At 35.5% G+C, this 11,703-nt stretch overlaps 1 pseudogene; it reads right to left on the reverse strand.

Moving 5' to 3' along the window:
• Positions 1-641: 641 nt before the first annotated feature.
• Positions 642-10,380, reverse strand: LOC149554238 (G-type lectin S-receptor-like serine/threonine-protein kinase At2g19130; annotated as a pseudogene).
• Between the last annotated feature and the right edge of the window lie 1,323 nt (positions 10,381-11,703).

An 11,703-nucleotide genomic window follows, 5' to 3' on the forward strand; every position in this document is an offset into this window, starting at 1 on the left:
TGGAAAAATTATCATGAGTGCAGTTGAAGATTGAAGATACTTGCTTTGATACTATGTTGGGTTATCAATTCTACTACATCTATTGAACATTTGATTATTGTTTTGTTTTATCCTCAAGGAAAATCAAAGAATGTGATTCAAAATGTTGCTCTAAACACTAAACACAATTTAAACAAGAAACATGTTAAATAATTGTCAACTCCACTCTTAAAACCACAACTAGCAAAAATAACTTTCATGAGGGAGAATAACATTTTTCTAAAGAGATGATATATTCAAGGTGATTATTGATGTGCAATAGCTATGCTTTTATTGACTACAATGAGAAAGGAAACTAATGAGATACAAGGTCAAGCTCAATTACTAGCCAAATGATGGCACAAAAAGTAAAATAGAAGTAAATAAAATAATATTAAATCTTAATTCAAACCTAGAAGCATGATAATATGATGCTTAAGTGAAGCATCTGAGAAAACTACATTTACTCCAACAACTCCGGAAGTGCAACTTAAAGAATTATTGTTATACAATATGAATCCGAACTACTAGACCATATTTGATACCCATGTACAACACACTTGAAAAGTAATTTAAAATAAATTCAAAAAGCCCACCTGAAGAAAAGAAAATCCTCCCAATGTCTAATAAGCACAATGATCATTGATGAGTACGTGTAAGCACCTCTCATACTGTTCTATGTTTCCATCAAATTTTCCTTCCAATATTTGAACAACTTGTGCCATGGTTGGCCTCGTATTCTCATCCTTTTGAATGCACAAAATGCACACCACAATTGCTCTTCTCACCTCTTCAGTGAAAAAACTCGTAACAAACACAGCATATCAATGCAAACTTGAGCACTGAAAACTCCAGGCCCAGCAAGTCTATTTATAACAAAAAATGTAATAAATGTACAGAAATCTCCAGAAGTATTTTTTGGTGAATTATTAATGTGAGTAGTTGGCAGTTGGAGGGATGGCCGCACATGCCTTCTGGAAGCATCTTGGTCGGTGCTGACCATGCCTTGCGTTGGAATTAATTTACCTTGACATCCCCCTAAATTAATTACAATAGCTATACTAAATATCTACTATCTAAATATCCCCCCATAATCTACATATGATGGGTCCTGGCCTAAGGCCTTGTTAGGTACCCATTTACAATCAGTTATCTCCTAAATACAATGGTTGGAATTCATAAGAATCCCCCCTGAATGACAACCATGAGACAATTATGTCACTACTCTTAAGCCCAAAAGATGTCGAAGAGATACAAACTTGGCTTCACTTAAAGCCTTAGTGAATAAGTCAGCAATCTAGTCCTCTATCTTGCAATATTGAAGATGAAACACCTGTTGTTGGAGAAGATGCCTGATATAATGATGATATACTTCAATATGTTTGGTGCGAGCATAGAACACTGGATTCTTAGACAATGATATGGCACTTTGATTGTCACAATGAAGTAGAGAAGGCCCTGCATGATGTTGCCTAAGGACTGATAAGATAGCTCGTAGCCAAGTGATGTCTTTTGCTGCTTCGTTTGCTGCAGTATATTCAGCTTCTGTAGTGGATAGAGCTATGGTAGACTGCTTTTTACTGCACCAAGAAATGGGACCTGCACCAAGATAGACAACATAACCTGTAGTGGACTTACGATCATCCATGCATCCTGCCCAATCAGAATTTAAATAGCCAATAAGGGAAATATCTCCATGAAATGAATACTAGATGCCCATCATTAAAGTCCCTTTCACATATCTTAGTATTCTTTTAGCAGCTATCCAATGTGGGACTTTAGGTGAGCTTAAAAATCTGGAAACCACACTAACTGCAAAAGTAATATCAGGACGAGTGTGTGTTAAATATACAAGACTGCCAACCAATTGCCTATATAAGGTAGGATCAACATCTTCACCTTCCATGTCCTTGCTTAATTTCAACCCCGAAGCAATTGGAGTAGATACACTTTTACAATCTGTCATTTGAAACCTCTTCAATATGTCTAGGGCATACTTAGTTTGAGAAAGATAAAATCCATCATCCTTTTTCCATACTTGTATACCAAGAAAATAGTGTAGAAAACCAAGATCTGTCATCTCAAATGTATTTTGTAAGCTTAACTTTATGTTACTAATTTTATCCATGCTATGTCCTGTGATAATAAGATCATCAACATAAAGCATAATGATTATGATATCACCACTAGCAAATTCTTTCACATACAAATTTGGATCATGTGGACTATTATGGAAGCCTTGAATTTGAAAATATTCATCAATTCTAGCATACCAAGCCCTTGGAGCCTGTTTGAGACCATATAAAGACTTCCTTAATTTTCAAACCAAATGTTCTTTCCCTTGTATTTCAAATCCTTGTGACTGAGTCATATAAATCTCTTCATCAAATTCACCATTCAAAAATGCATTTTTAACATCCATTTGGTGTAAAGGCCACTTAAAATGAGCTGCTAATGCTATAATAACTCTGACAGTACTAATCTTTGCTACTGGGGCAAAAGTTTCTGTGTAATCAATCCCTTATTTTTGTGAATACCGTTTGGCTACTAGTCTTGCCTTATGTTTTTCAATACTCCCATCTAACTTGAACTTGGTCTTATATACCCACTTATTGTTAACCACATTCTTACCTTTTGGCAACTCTACCAATTCCCAAGTGTTGTTCTTTATCAATGAATCATACTCATTTTTCATAGCTTCTTCCCATTCATGTTTTCCTTTGGCCTCTTCATATGTTTGAGGGTCATTAGTCTTCATTATGGTGGTCATCAAAGCATAATTAATTTGATGAGTCCTTTGATAAATTTCTTGAATACTCTTGGTCTTTGGAGAAGGACTAGATTTTTCATCCATGCCAAAGGGTTCCTTAGAACTTTCACCAGTTTCAAAATCATTAGGATCTTCATGATTCTCAATGGCCACATGTGGAATGGGAGTGGATATTGGCATATCATCAAACCCTTCATTAAACTTGACATCCCTACTTGTAAACACATCTTCCACACTAGGATCATATAACCTATATCCTTTCCTTTGGTCATCACACCCCACAAAGATGCACTTAATGCTTTTCTTATCAAATTTATTTTCTCTAATCTCATATGGTACATGGGCATAAGGTTCACATCCAAACCCTCTAAAATACTTAACGTTAGGTTTTCTTCCACTCCAAGCTTCTTCAGGAGTAATGTTTTGCAAGACATTTGTGGGAGATCTATTCAAAACATGAGATGCGGTATTAATAGCTTCAGCCCATAGAAACAAAGGAAGATTCTTAGATTGTAGCATACAACGTGCCATTTCCACCAAAGTCCTATTCTTCCTTTCAGCAATGCCATTTTGTTGAGGAGTATATCTAATAGTCATCTCTCTTTTGATCCCATGATGCTCACAAAATGATTTGAACCTATTGTTTACATATTCTCCACCATTGTCAGTTCTAATTCTCTTGATCTTATTTCCACTTTCATTTTCCACAAGAGCTTTAAATATTTCAAATTTGTTAAACACTTCATCCTTTTGTTTCAAGAAATAAACCCAAATTTTCCTTGAAAAATCATCAATAAATGTCAAGATATACCTAGCTCCTCCCTTTGATGTTGGATTCATAGGACCACACAAATCACTATGGATAAGTTCTAGACTTCTCTTTGCTCTCCATGTAGACTTCTCAAAAGTGTCTCTATGTTGTTTACCAACCATGCATCCTTCACACACATTTTTATTTAATTTTATCCAAGGTAATCCATCAACCATATTCATCTTTGAAAGCATAGTCAAACTTTGATAATTTAAATGACCATATCTTTGATGCCATAACTCACTTAAGGATGATCTTGTAGTGATATAAGCCTTCTTAGAAACACTAGCTTGAAATTTATATAATCCATCATTCTCAACTCCTCTAGCAACTATTTTGTATCCATCATTAATATTCTTGATTAAACACTTATCTGAATAAAATTCCACCTTATATCCATGTTGAGTTATTTGACTCACTGATAGAAGATTTTTGGCCAACCTAGGTACAAAATTCACATTAGTTATTTCCAAATTTTTACCATCATTACCTTTCATTGAAAGTGTACCTATTCCTTCTATGTCATGTGAACTATCATCACCAAGAAATATTTTTGCACCTTTTGTTGCTTCTAAAGAGCTAAAGATATTTTTGTTGTGAGTTAGATGTTGGCTAGCTCCCAAATCAATATACCATGCATTACTTGAATCACCTTGAGTAGCCAAAGAAGCTATCATTATATGATGATCACCCTCTTCTTGAACAAAATTTGATTGCCTTCTTTGATTAAATCTCTTTTGCCATTTCTTAAAACATTGATCACTTTTATGCCCTTCTTTTTCACACTTGAAACATTTGATAGTATTTGCTCCTTTGAGATTATTATTGTAATTTCTCCCTTCATTTTGTGGCCTTTGATAATTTTGCCTATTTTGATTATCTCTTTGTTGAGACCATTATCTTTGATTATTTCTATATTGATTCCCTTGACTAGGTCTTTGATTTTGATATGTTCTTTCTTGATTATAATACTTGTATTTCCCTCTAGTTACAAATGCTTGACTCTTGCTAGACTCACTTGTAAACTTGTGAAGCCTTTCCTCTTCATTTAAAAAAGCACCATAGACTTCTTGCAATTTTATATTTTCAAATTTGTCAGTTAATTCTAAAGTGCGAATGAAATTATTATAGTCCTCTGGAAGACTTTCAATTAAAAATTCTATGATTTCATCATCTTCGTACTCAACCTTCATCATTGCAAACTGATTTCTTAAATTTTTCAATCTAGCAATATGATCATTCATGCTATCTCCTTCATTCATTTTCAAATGAGTTAATTGCCTCTTAATATCCATTGCTTTTAACTTACTTGTTCTTTCATACATTGTTTGTAAAGTTTCCCATATTGCCTTTGTTGTTTTTAAACCTTGAACATGAGGCCTAATCCCTGGACTAATTTGCCACAAAAGTGTAGCACGTGCATTCATATCCTTTTTATTCCATTTATTAAGTTTATCTTGATCCTCAGGTTCTTCTTCTGTGACTAGTTCCCATAAATCTTTCATTTGTAAAATTAACTCCATCTCACATTTCCAATTAGCATAATTTGAACCATCCAATTTTTCACTAACCACAAGATTAGACATTTCACTAGCCATAGTTAATTTTCAATCAATTACCAACACACATGCACACAATCACATAAGCATCAAACATCTGGCAAAGACCACACCTTGATATTGGCCTTCTTAAGAACCTATCAAACAAGGACTTATAATAACTTTATCAAACTTTTCTTTTCTAAAAAAAGTTACCACTTTCTATTTTTATTAACCACTTCACAATACATCTTCAATAATACTCCTTAATCTCATAAAAAATCTCCACACACCTTGAGACACACACAATTTATATCTTCCAAAGATACTCTCACTTCTCAATCATATATAATAATCAAATATTTTAAGCTTCACGAAATAAAATACAATCCAGTTTTAAGCTTCAACAGTTTACAAAACAATTTTCCCGTTCAAAAGATACCCATCAAAATACCAAACAGCAGGGTAGAAACAAAATGACCGAGTTTGAACACCGATATGTCAAAGCTACCAAAGCACCACCAAAAGGCAACGCCACAATTGAAAAAAATAGAGTACTGTCAAAATGTCGAATCACATTATCATCATAATGCCCATCAGCATAGCACTACCAAAGTTGCCCAAAATCACCACCACCAAATACCCAAAAGTATCATCTCTAAAAAAAATTCAAACTGTCCAAGCCACACAACACTACAAATATGTGCAACCGTATAAACACCACCAAACTGCATAACCACAACATAAAACCAGATGATACCTAAAATTTACTTATTCCCATAAACCCCACTTCAAAGATTTATTGATTGATATTCAGCCTTCGTATACAAAGCCTTTCATAAATGAAAGTGAGAATAATTTAGTTGCACCGCTACATTATTATATTCCTTCCCAAAATTTAGACTGAAGCAAACTTACCTTTTAATATCTTTGTATCTCGCATCTTTCTAACAGCAAACTCTCTGGGGTAGTCTTCTCACAACAACAGTCTCTAGCAGATCATTCATTGCCACTGGCTCCTTACTAATGGCTCTGATACCATGAACAAACTTGTAACAAAAACAGCATATCAATGCAAACTTGAGCGCTGAAAACTCCAGGCCCAGCAAGTCTATTTATAACAACAAATGTAATAAATGTACAGAAATCTCCAGAAGTGGTTTTTGGTGAATTATTAATGTGAGTAGTTGGCAGTTGGAGGGATGGCCGCACATGCCTTCTGGAAGCATCTTGGTCGGTGCTGACCATGCCTTGCGTTGGAATTAATTTACATTGACATTCAGCATCTGCATTGTCTACAATCTTCTCATCCACAATACTGATGGTGTTTCCCTTCACAATTTGAGTTGCTGCCCAGGTGGGAAAATAGTGCTGAGATTCTGACACACTCAGATCATTATTTCTCCGGCCTGAGATTATTTCAAGCAGGGTCATGCCAAAGCTTTATACGTCCACCTTCACTGTTATTGGCACTCCGATCAGCCACTCGAGAGCCAAATATCCAATCGTTCCTCTTGTTGTTGTGAGCACTTTGCTAAAATCTCTGCCAACAAGCTTTGCTAGTCCAAAATCAGCCACTTTGGGGGAGAAATTTGCGTCTAAAAGAATATTTTCTGGCTTGACATCGCAATGGATGATGCGATCTCTGCATTCTTCATGGAGATAAATTAATGCTCTTGCAGTGCCCAAAGCGATGCGAAATCTGGTTTTCTAGTCTAAAACCTTGTCTTCTTCTTCTATAGATTTACGGGACAAGAAAGAGTTGAGAGATCCGTTGTGCATGTACTCATAAACAAGCATTCTATGAGACCCCTCCACGCAGAAACCCATGAGCCTCACCAAATTCAAATGATGGATGTTTCCAACGATGCTGATTTTTGCACGGAATTGCTTTTCCCGCTATGCAAAATCCTCTAACTTTTTCATAGCTACAAGTGTATTGTTTGACAAAGTTCCTTTGAAGACACAGCCAAATGCTCCATTTCCCAACTTATGTCTGAATTTATTGGTAGCGATTTTGAGGTCTTTGTAGGTGAATATTTTGAGCGAGGTTGGTGTACCGTCGCCCTCTACTTTCTCAAGCTGTCTTCTACGCCTTCGCTGGATAAAAACCCATGCACCGATTAACAGAGTTCCCAAAACAGCAATGCCCAGAGGAATTGAAATGGAGAGCACAAGCACCATACTTCTTTTTCCTCCTCCTCTCTTGGCTGACAACTGTGACGCATCAAAAGCAGCCAAGCGAATGAAGAATGGCTGGTCTTCAAAAGAATTAGAATTAGAATGGATGCTTATCAGATCGCCAAGCCACAACTTACAAACAGCAGGATTGGAATCAGTGTAAGCAAAGGTTGTGTATGAGCAATTGTTGAGACAAGCAGTTTTGCATCCTTGTAGACTCAACGACTCCTGAATATATTGAATATTTTCTTTCTCAGATATGGACTTGTCGGTGACTTGGAGGAAACTGTTAGAAGTAGTCAAACCCATGTGGCTGGTTAGTTACAACAAAACTGCTAGTCTGTCATACTTCCAGCCATTGACTGTTAGTGCTGTCAAAATAATACCAGATCCTCTGCAATGTATGAGGAAGTTAGTTTATTTTCAACATAAATTTAGGGAAGCTCTACAAACTTATAGGTGTTGGAAGTCTCTATAAATAGAGAGAAATTGTAACACATTGTGTGCAGTCAGATTAATGAAATAATTTTGTTATCTGTTGTCACCATGTTTCTTTATAGTTTTAATTCTCAATATGGTATCAGAGCAAGGTTTAGCCAAGTTCAGCTACTCCTTTGTATTGTGATAATCAAAGTGCTATTCAACAAGATAAAACTAGATAACAAGACAACATTTCCTATTAAATTGGTAACAAGATAGAAATGTCCTCCATGAAACTAGGTCATACAACATTATCCTAAGAAGATATGAATGTCTTCCTTGATACTAGGTCATACAACCTTATCACCTTATCCTCTAGAATCATCTTCTCATCTCATGGGCTCTCTATATATAGAGGCCATTGCATAGCCTTGTAGCAATCAGTTTGATGAATAAAATTTGCTTCTCTCTTAAGTGTTTATTTCTGTTTTTTTCATTGCCAAGTATTTGTGCTTATTTCAGATCTTAGTAAAACTTAGATCTCTTATTTTTATCATGGTATCAGAGCAAGGTTTAGCCAAGTTCAGCTGGAGATTTATTTAGAAATTCAGCTAGAAATATTGCTAGAGGGTTTTGCTACAGGCAAATAGTTTGCTGAAAATGTGGTTTTGCAGATTGGAAGATTGTAGTCAAGAATGTTCTAAGAGAGAAGGCTTTACGGAGGATAGTAAATAAAGAAATTGGGGAACCTCAACAAACTGATAGAGAAAAGGAGTTGTGGAAATGCAAGTTGGAGCAAGCTAGAGAAGATATGTTGTTGTCAAATAAAAAGAAAGGCTGATCATTGAAGTCAATGTTTGCAATATGAAGATCACAATAGTGATGGTTGTAGCAAGAGGTGTACTATCGGTTGTATCCGACACTTCAAAAGTTTCTACTATATTGATGAACCATGTATCTAAAAAATATTCCTAGAGAACTAGCGAGCACAGCGGCTGGGTACCCATGTGACTCGGTAGATGGATTGTTTTTCATATGGACTCAATATTAGTATGCTAGAGAAAAGTTTAGAGTTGGTTTACCTATCATTGGATCAATGGTTTTGTGAAGTTTGAAGGGTTTGTGGTAATCCAAAACCACTTGTTTAAGTAAATCTATTGAACGGTTTGTGATAAGCCAAAACCACTTATTTAGGTGAAAAACCTATAAGTCTTGAAGGGTTTGTGGTAAACAAAAACCAGTTGTTTGGGTGAAAGATCCTAAAGCATTTTTTTCCGAAGAGTTTGTGGTAAGCTAAAACCACTTAACAAGAAAAATGAATTTTGTATGTTGTAAATGGGTACCTCAAAAGGCTTAATGCCGGGGCCTATCATGTTTAAATTTCTTATTGTAATTTCTCCCATTGAAAGAGTCTTTAGTGGTAGAAATTAAGGGAGGATGTTAGAAGTAGTCAAACCCATGTGGCTGGTTAGTTACAACAAAACTGTCAGTCTGTCATACTTCTAGCCATTGACTGTTAGTGCTGTCAAAATAATACCAGATCCTCTGCAATGTATGAGGAAGTTAGTTTATTTTCAACATGAATTTAGAGAAGCTCTACAAATTTATAGGTGTTGGAAGTCTCTATAAATAGAGAGAAATTGTAACACATTGTGTGCAGTCAGATTAATGAAATATTTTGTTATCTGCTGTCACCATGTTTCTTTATAGTTTTAATTCTCAATAGAAACCATCGGTGGAGGAGCAATTTAATGGAGTATCTCGAGCACAGCCGCTTAACGACCAGTCCTGAGAACTCCAGGAAGTGGCGTTCCTTGGGTGGAAGCCATCCATACATCTGCATAACTGAACATTTTCTTGCTTGAAGCAGACTCCATAAGCCCCGCATACTCCGTACACGCCGCATGTTGATTGGGGTATATTCCAAACCATGTACCAGCCGTCATTAATCCAAAGGTAAGATGAATACTCACCGTTCGGTTTGAGAACTTCCCTCGCAAGCTGCTTCGGACCAGCATTGGGTATCCACGAGAATTTGTAGTACATTCTTGTGGAAGAAAAGATTCTGAATTCATCGGACCAGCAAGTACCTAAATTAGCTACCACAATTCTCGTCCCTGGTATGTTGCTAAAGTAGCTACCAGTCCATTCTCCCGTGCTGTAATATGAAACACCATTTTCGTACTGTAGTAAATATTCTGTCTTTCCCGGCGATGGATTCATCTGGAGAATGAATTTCCCAGGCGCTGGATCCACTGAGCTCTTCCAAGAGATCCCTTTCATGCCTTTCCAAAACTTCATAGTAGGCATAAAATGATCTGTGGGATATGCAAAACTCTCCCACACAATCTCAGAAGTGTTTTGCGCTCCCAGAAGAACAAAGTTGCCAGTGTCGAGTATGGAAGCCATGGATGCCTTGGCTTGCTGAGTATCATTACTCGACCAAATTACTTCTCCTTCCAAATCAGAGACACTGAGATAACCAGATTTAGACAGAGAGAAAACGCCGGGCATCTTTTTGATGGGAGTTTCTCTGTTAACCACCCAAATGATGGTTTTCTCAGAGATTTGGGCATACCAGATGCCAACATACCAGTTGCTGGTTCCGTTGGGATGAAAGAATTCCAATTCAAAAGTGCCATTCTTTGAAATGATGGTCTGGTTTTCCCTTAGAGAAGAGCCGAGAGAGATTGTGTCTCTACCTGCAACTAATAAATCGCAGTTGCACAAGATAAGAAGGAAAATGAAGCGTTCCAAACATTTCAGTGCTAGGCGATTCTTCAGGCACCGACCCAGTTTTCCTTTCGGGTGTGTGCTGTCTGTCTAAAATTCATATGACCACAAACCCATGTTAATAGCTTCGAAGACAGGATCCCTTTGAAATGGTCAATAGATTACGGGCCATAGAATTATAATTTGACGTGTTGTAAAAGATACGAAATAGGATCCCCTTGAAATGGGCAATGGATTACGGGCGATAGAATTATAATTTGGCGTGTTGTAAACGATATCATAAAATATCTTCTATTTATCAGCTTTTAATATTTTTCATAAAATTTGGGACCTCGTAGGAGTTTTTATTATTTTAATTATTTTCTTAAAATTAGTTGAGGTGAGGGACGAAGGTAATAAATAGAATATCTGCAACTCACGCAATAATAGAGCAATGGTCTTGACAATAAAATTTCATTATGGCACCGGCCGTCTGGCTGCCGAAACTCTGCCCAACTCTGTCGCTGTCCCAACGCTGCCAGAATGTACCGCTTCAGTTCATTGAAAATTCGCATTGCTAGGGCACCGGCTACGGTGCAACATATTTGCACCGTGCCGTTTGCGTTTCCGTCAGTCTCCCCACTCCTTTGACGGCTTTTCCGACATGCACGCTTTCAACTCTCCCGTACTCTGTTGAAAGTGCTGGACTTTCTGACATGTACTTTTACATCCCTCTTTTATTATTATGATGTTTATATTATTTTGTTTTTGTAAATTGTAAATGTTTAAATGAGTAGAATATGTATTATTTTTTTATTTTAGATACATATTTTTAATGTAAATTTTAAATTTTAAAAATATAGAAATAAGATAAAAAAACATTTATTTTAAATAAGTAAATTATCTATAAAAAAATTTGAATTTTTTTAAATTTATTTATTTATTATTATTATTTTTTAATTAATGGATAAGAAATCGAAGCCACAAAATTTGAATATCTTAATTAGAATGGGAGATTAAAAAAATTCAATAATTTCTTATATTTTATAATCACATTATTATCAATATATTATAAAATTTAACAATTTTTTATATATTATTAAATAAAAAATACTTTACCAATAAGTAAATTTTAATATATTTAAGATTTCTAAAAATCTTTCATTTATTTTATAAAATTTAATTTATTAATTTTATTTTATTATATATTCTATGTTTGTGTACTTGTGACTCTTTTATTTTTTATTTTTTTT

The sequence above is a fragment of the Cupressus sempervirens genome, chromosome 6 (genome assembly GCF_028749045.1).
Source record: "Cupressus sempervirens isolate cs-2001-9-10 chromosome 6, ASM2874904v1, whole genome shotgun sequence".
Lineage (NCBI taxonomy): Eukaryota > Viridiplantae > Streptophyta > Pinopsida > Cupressales > Cupressaceae > Cupressus > Cupressus sempervirens.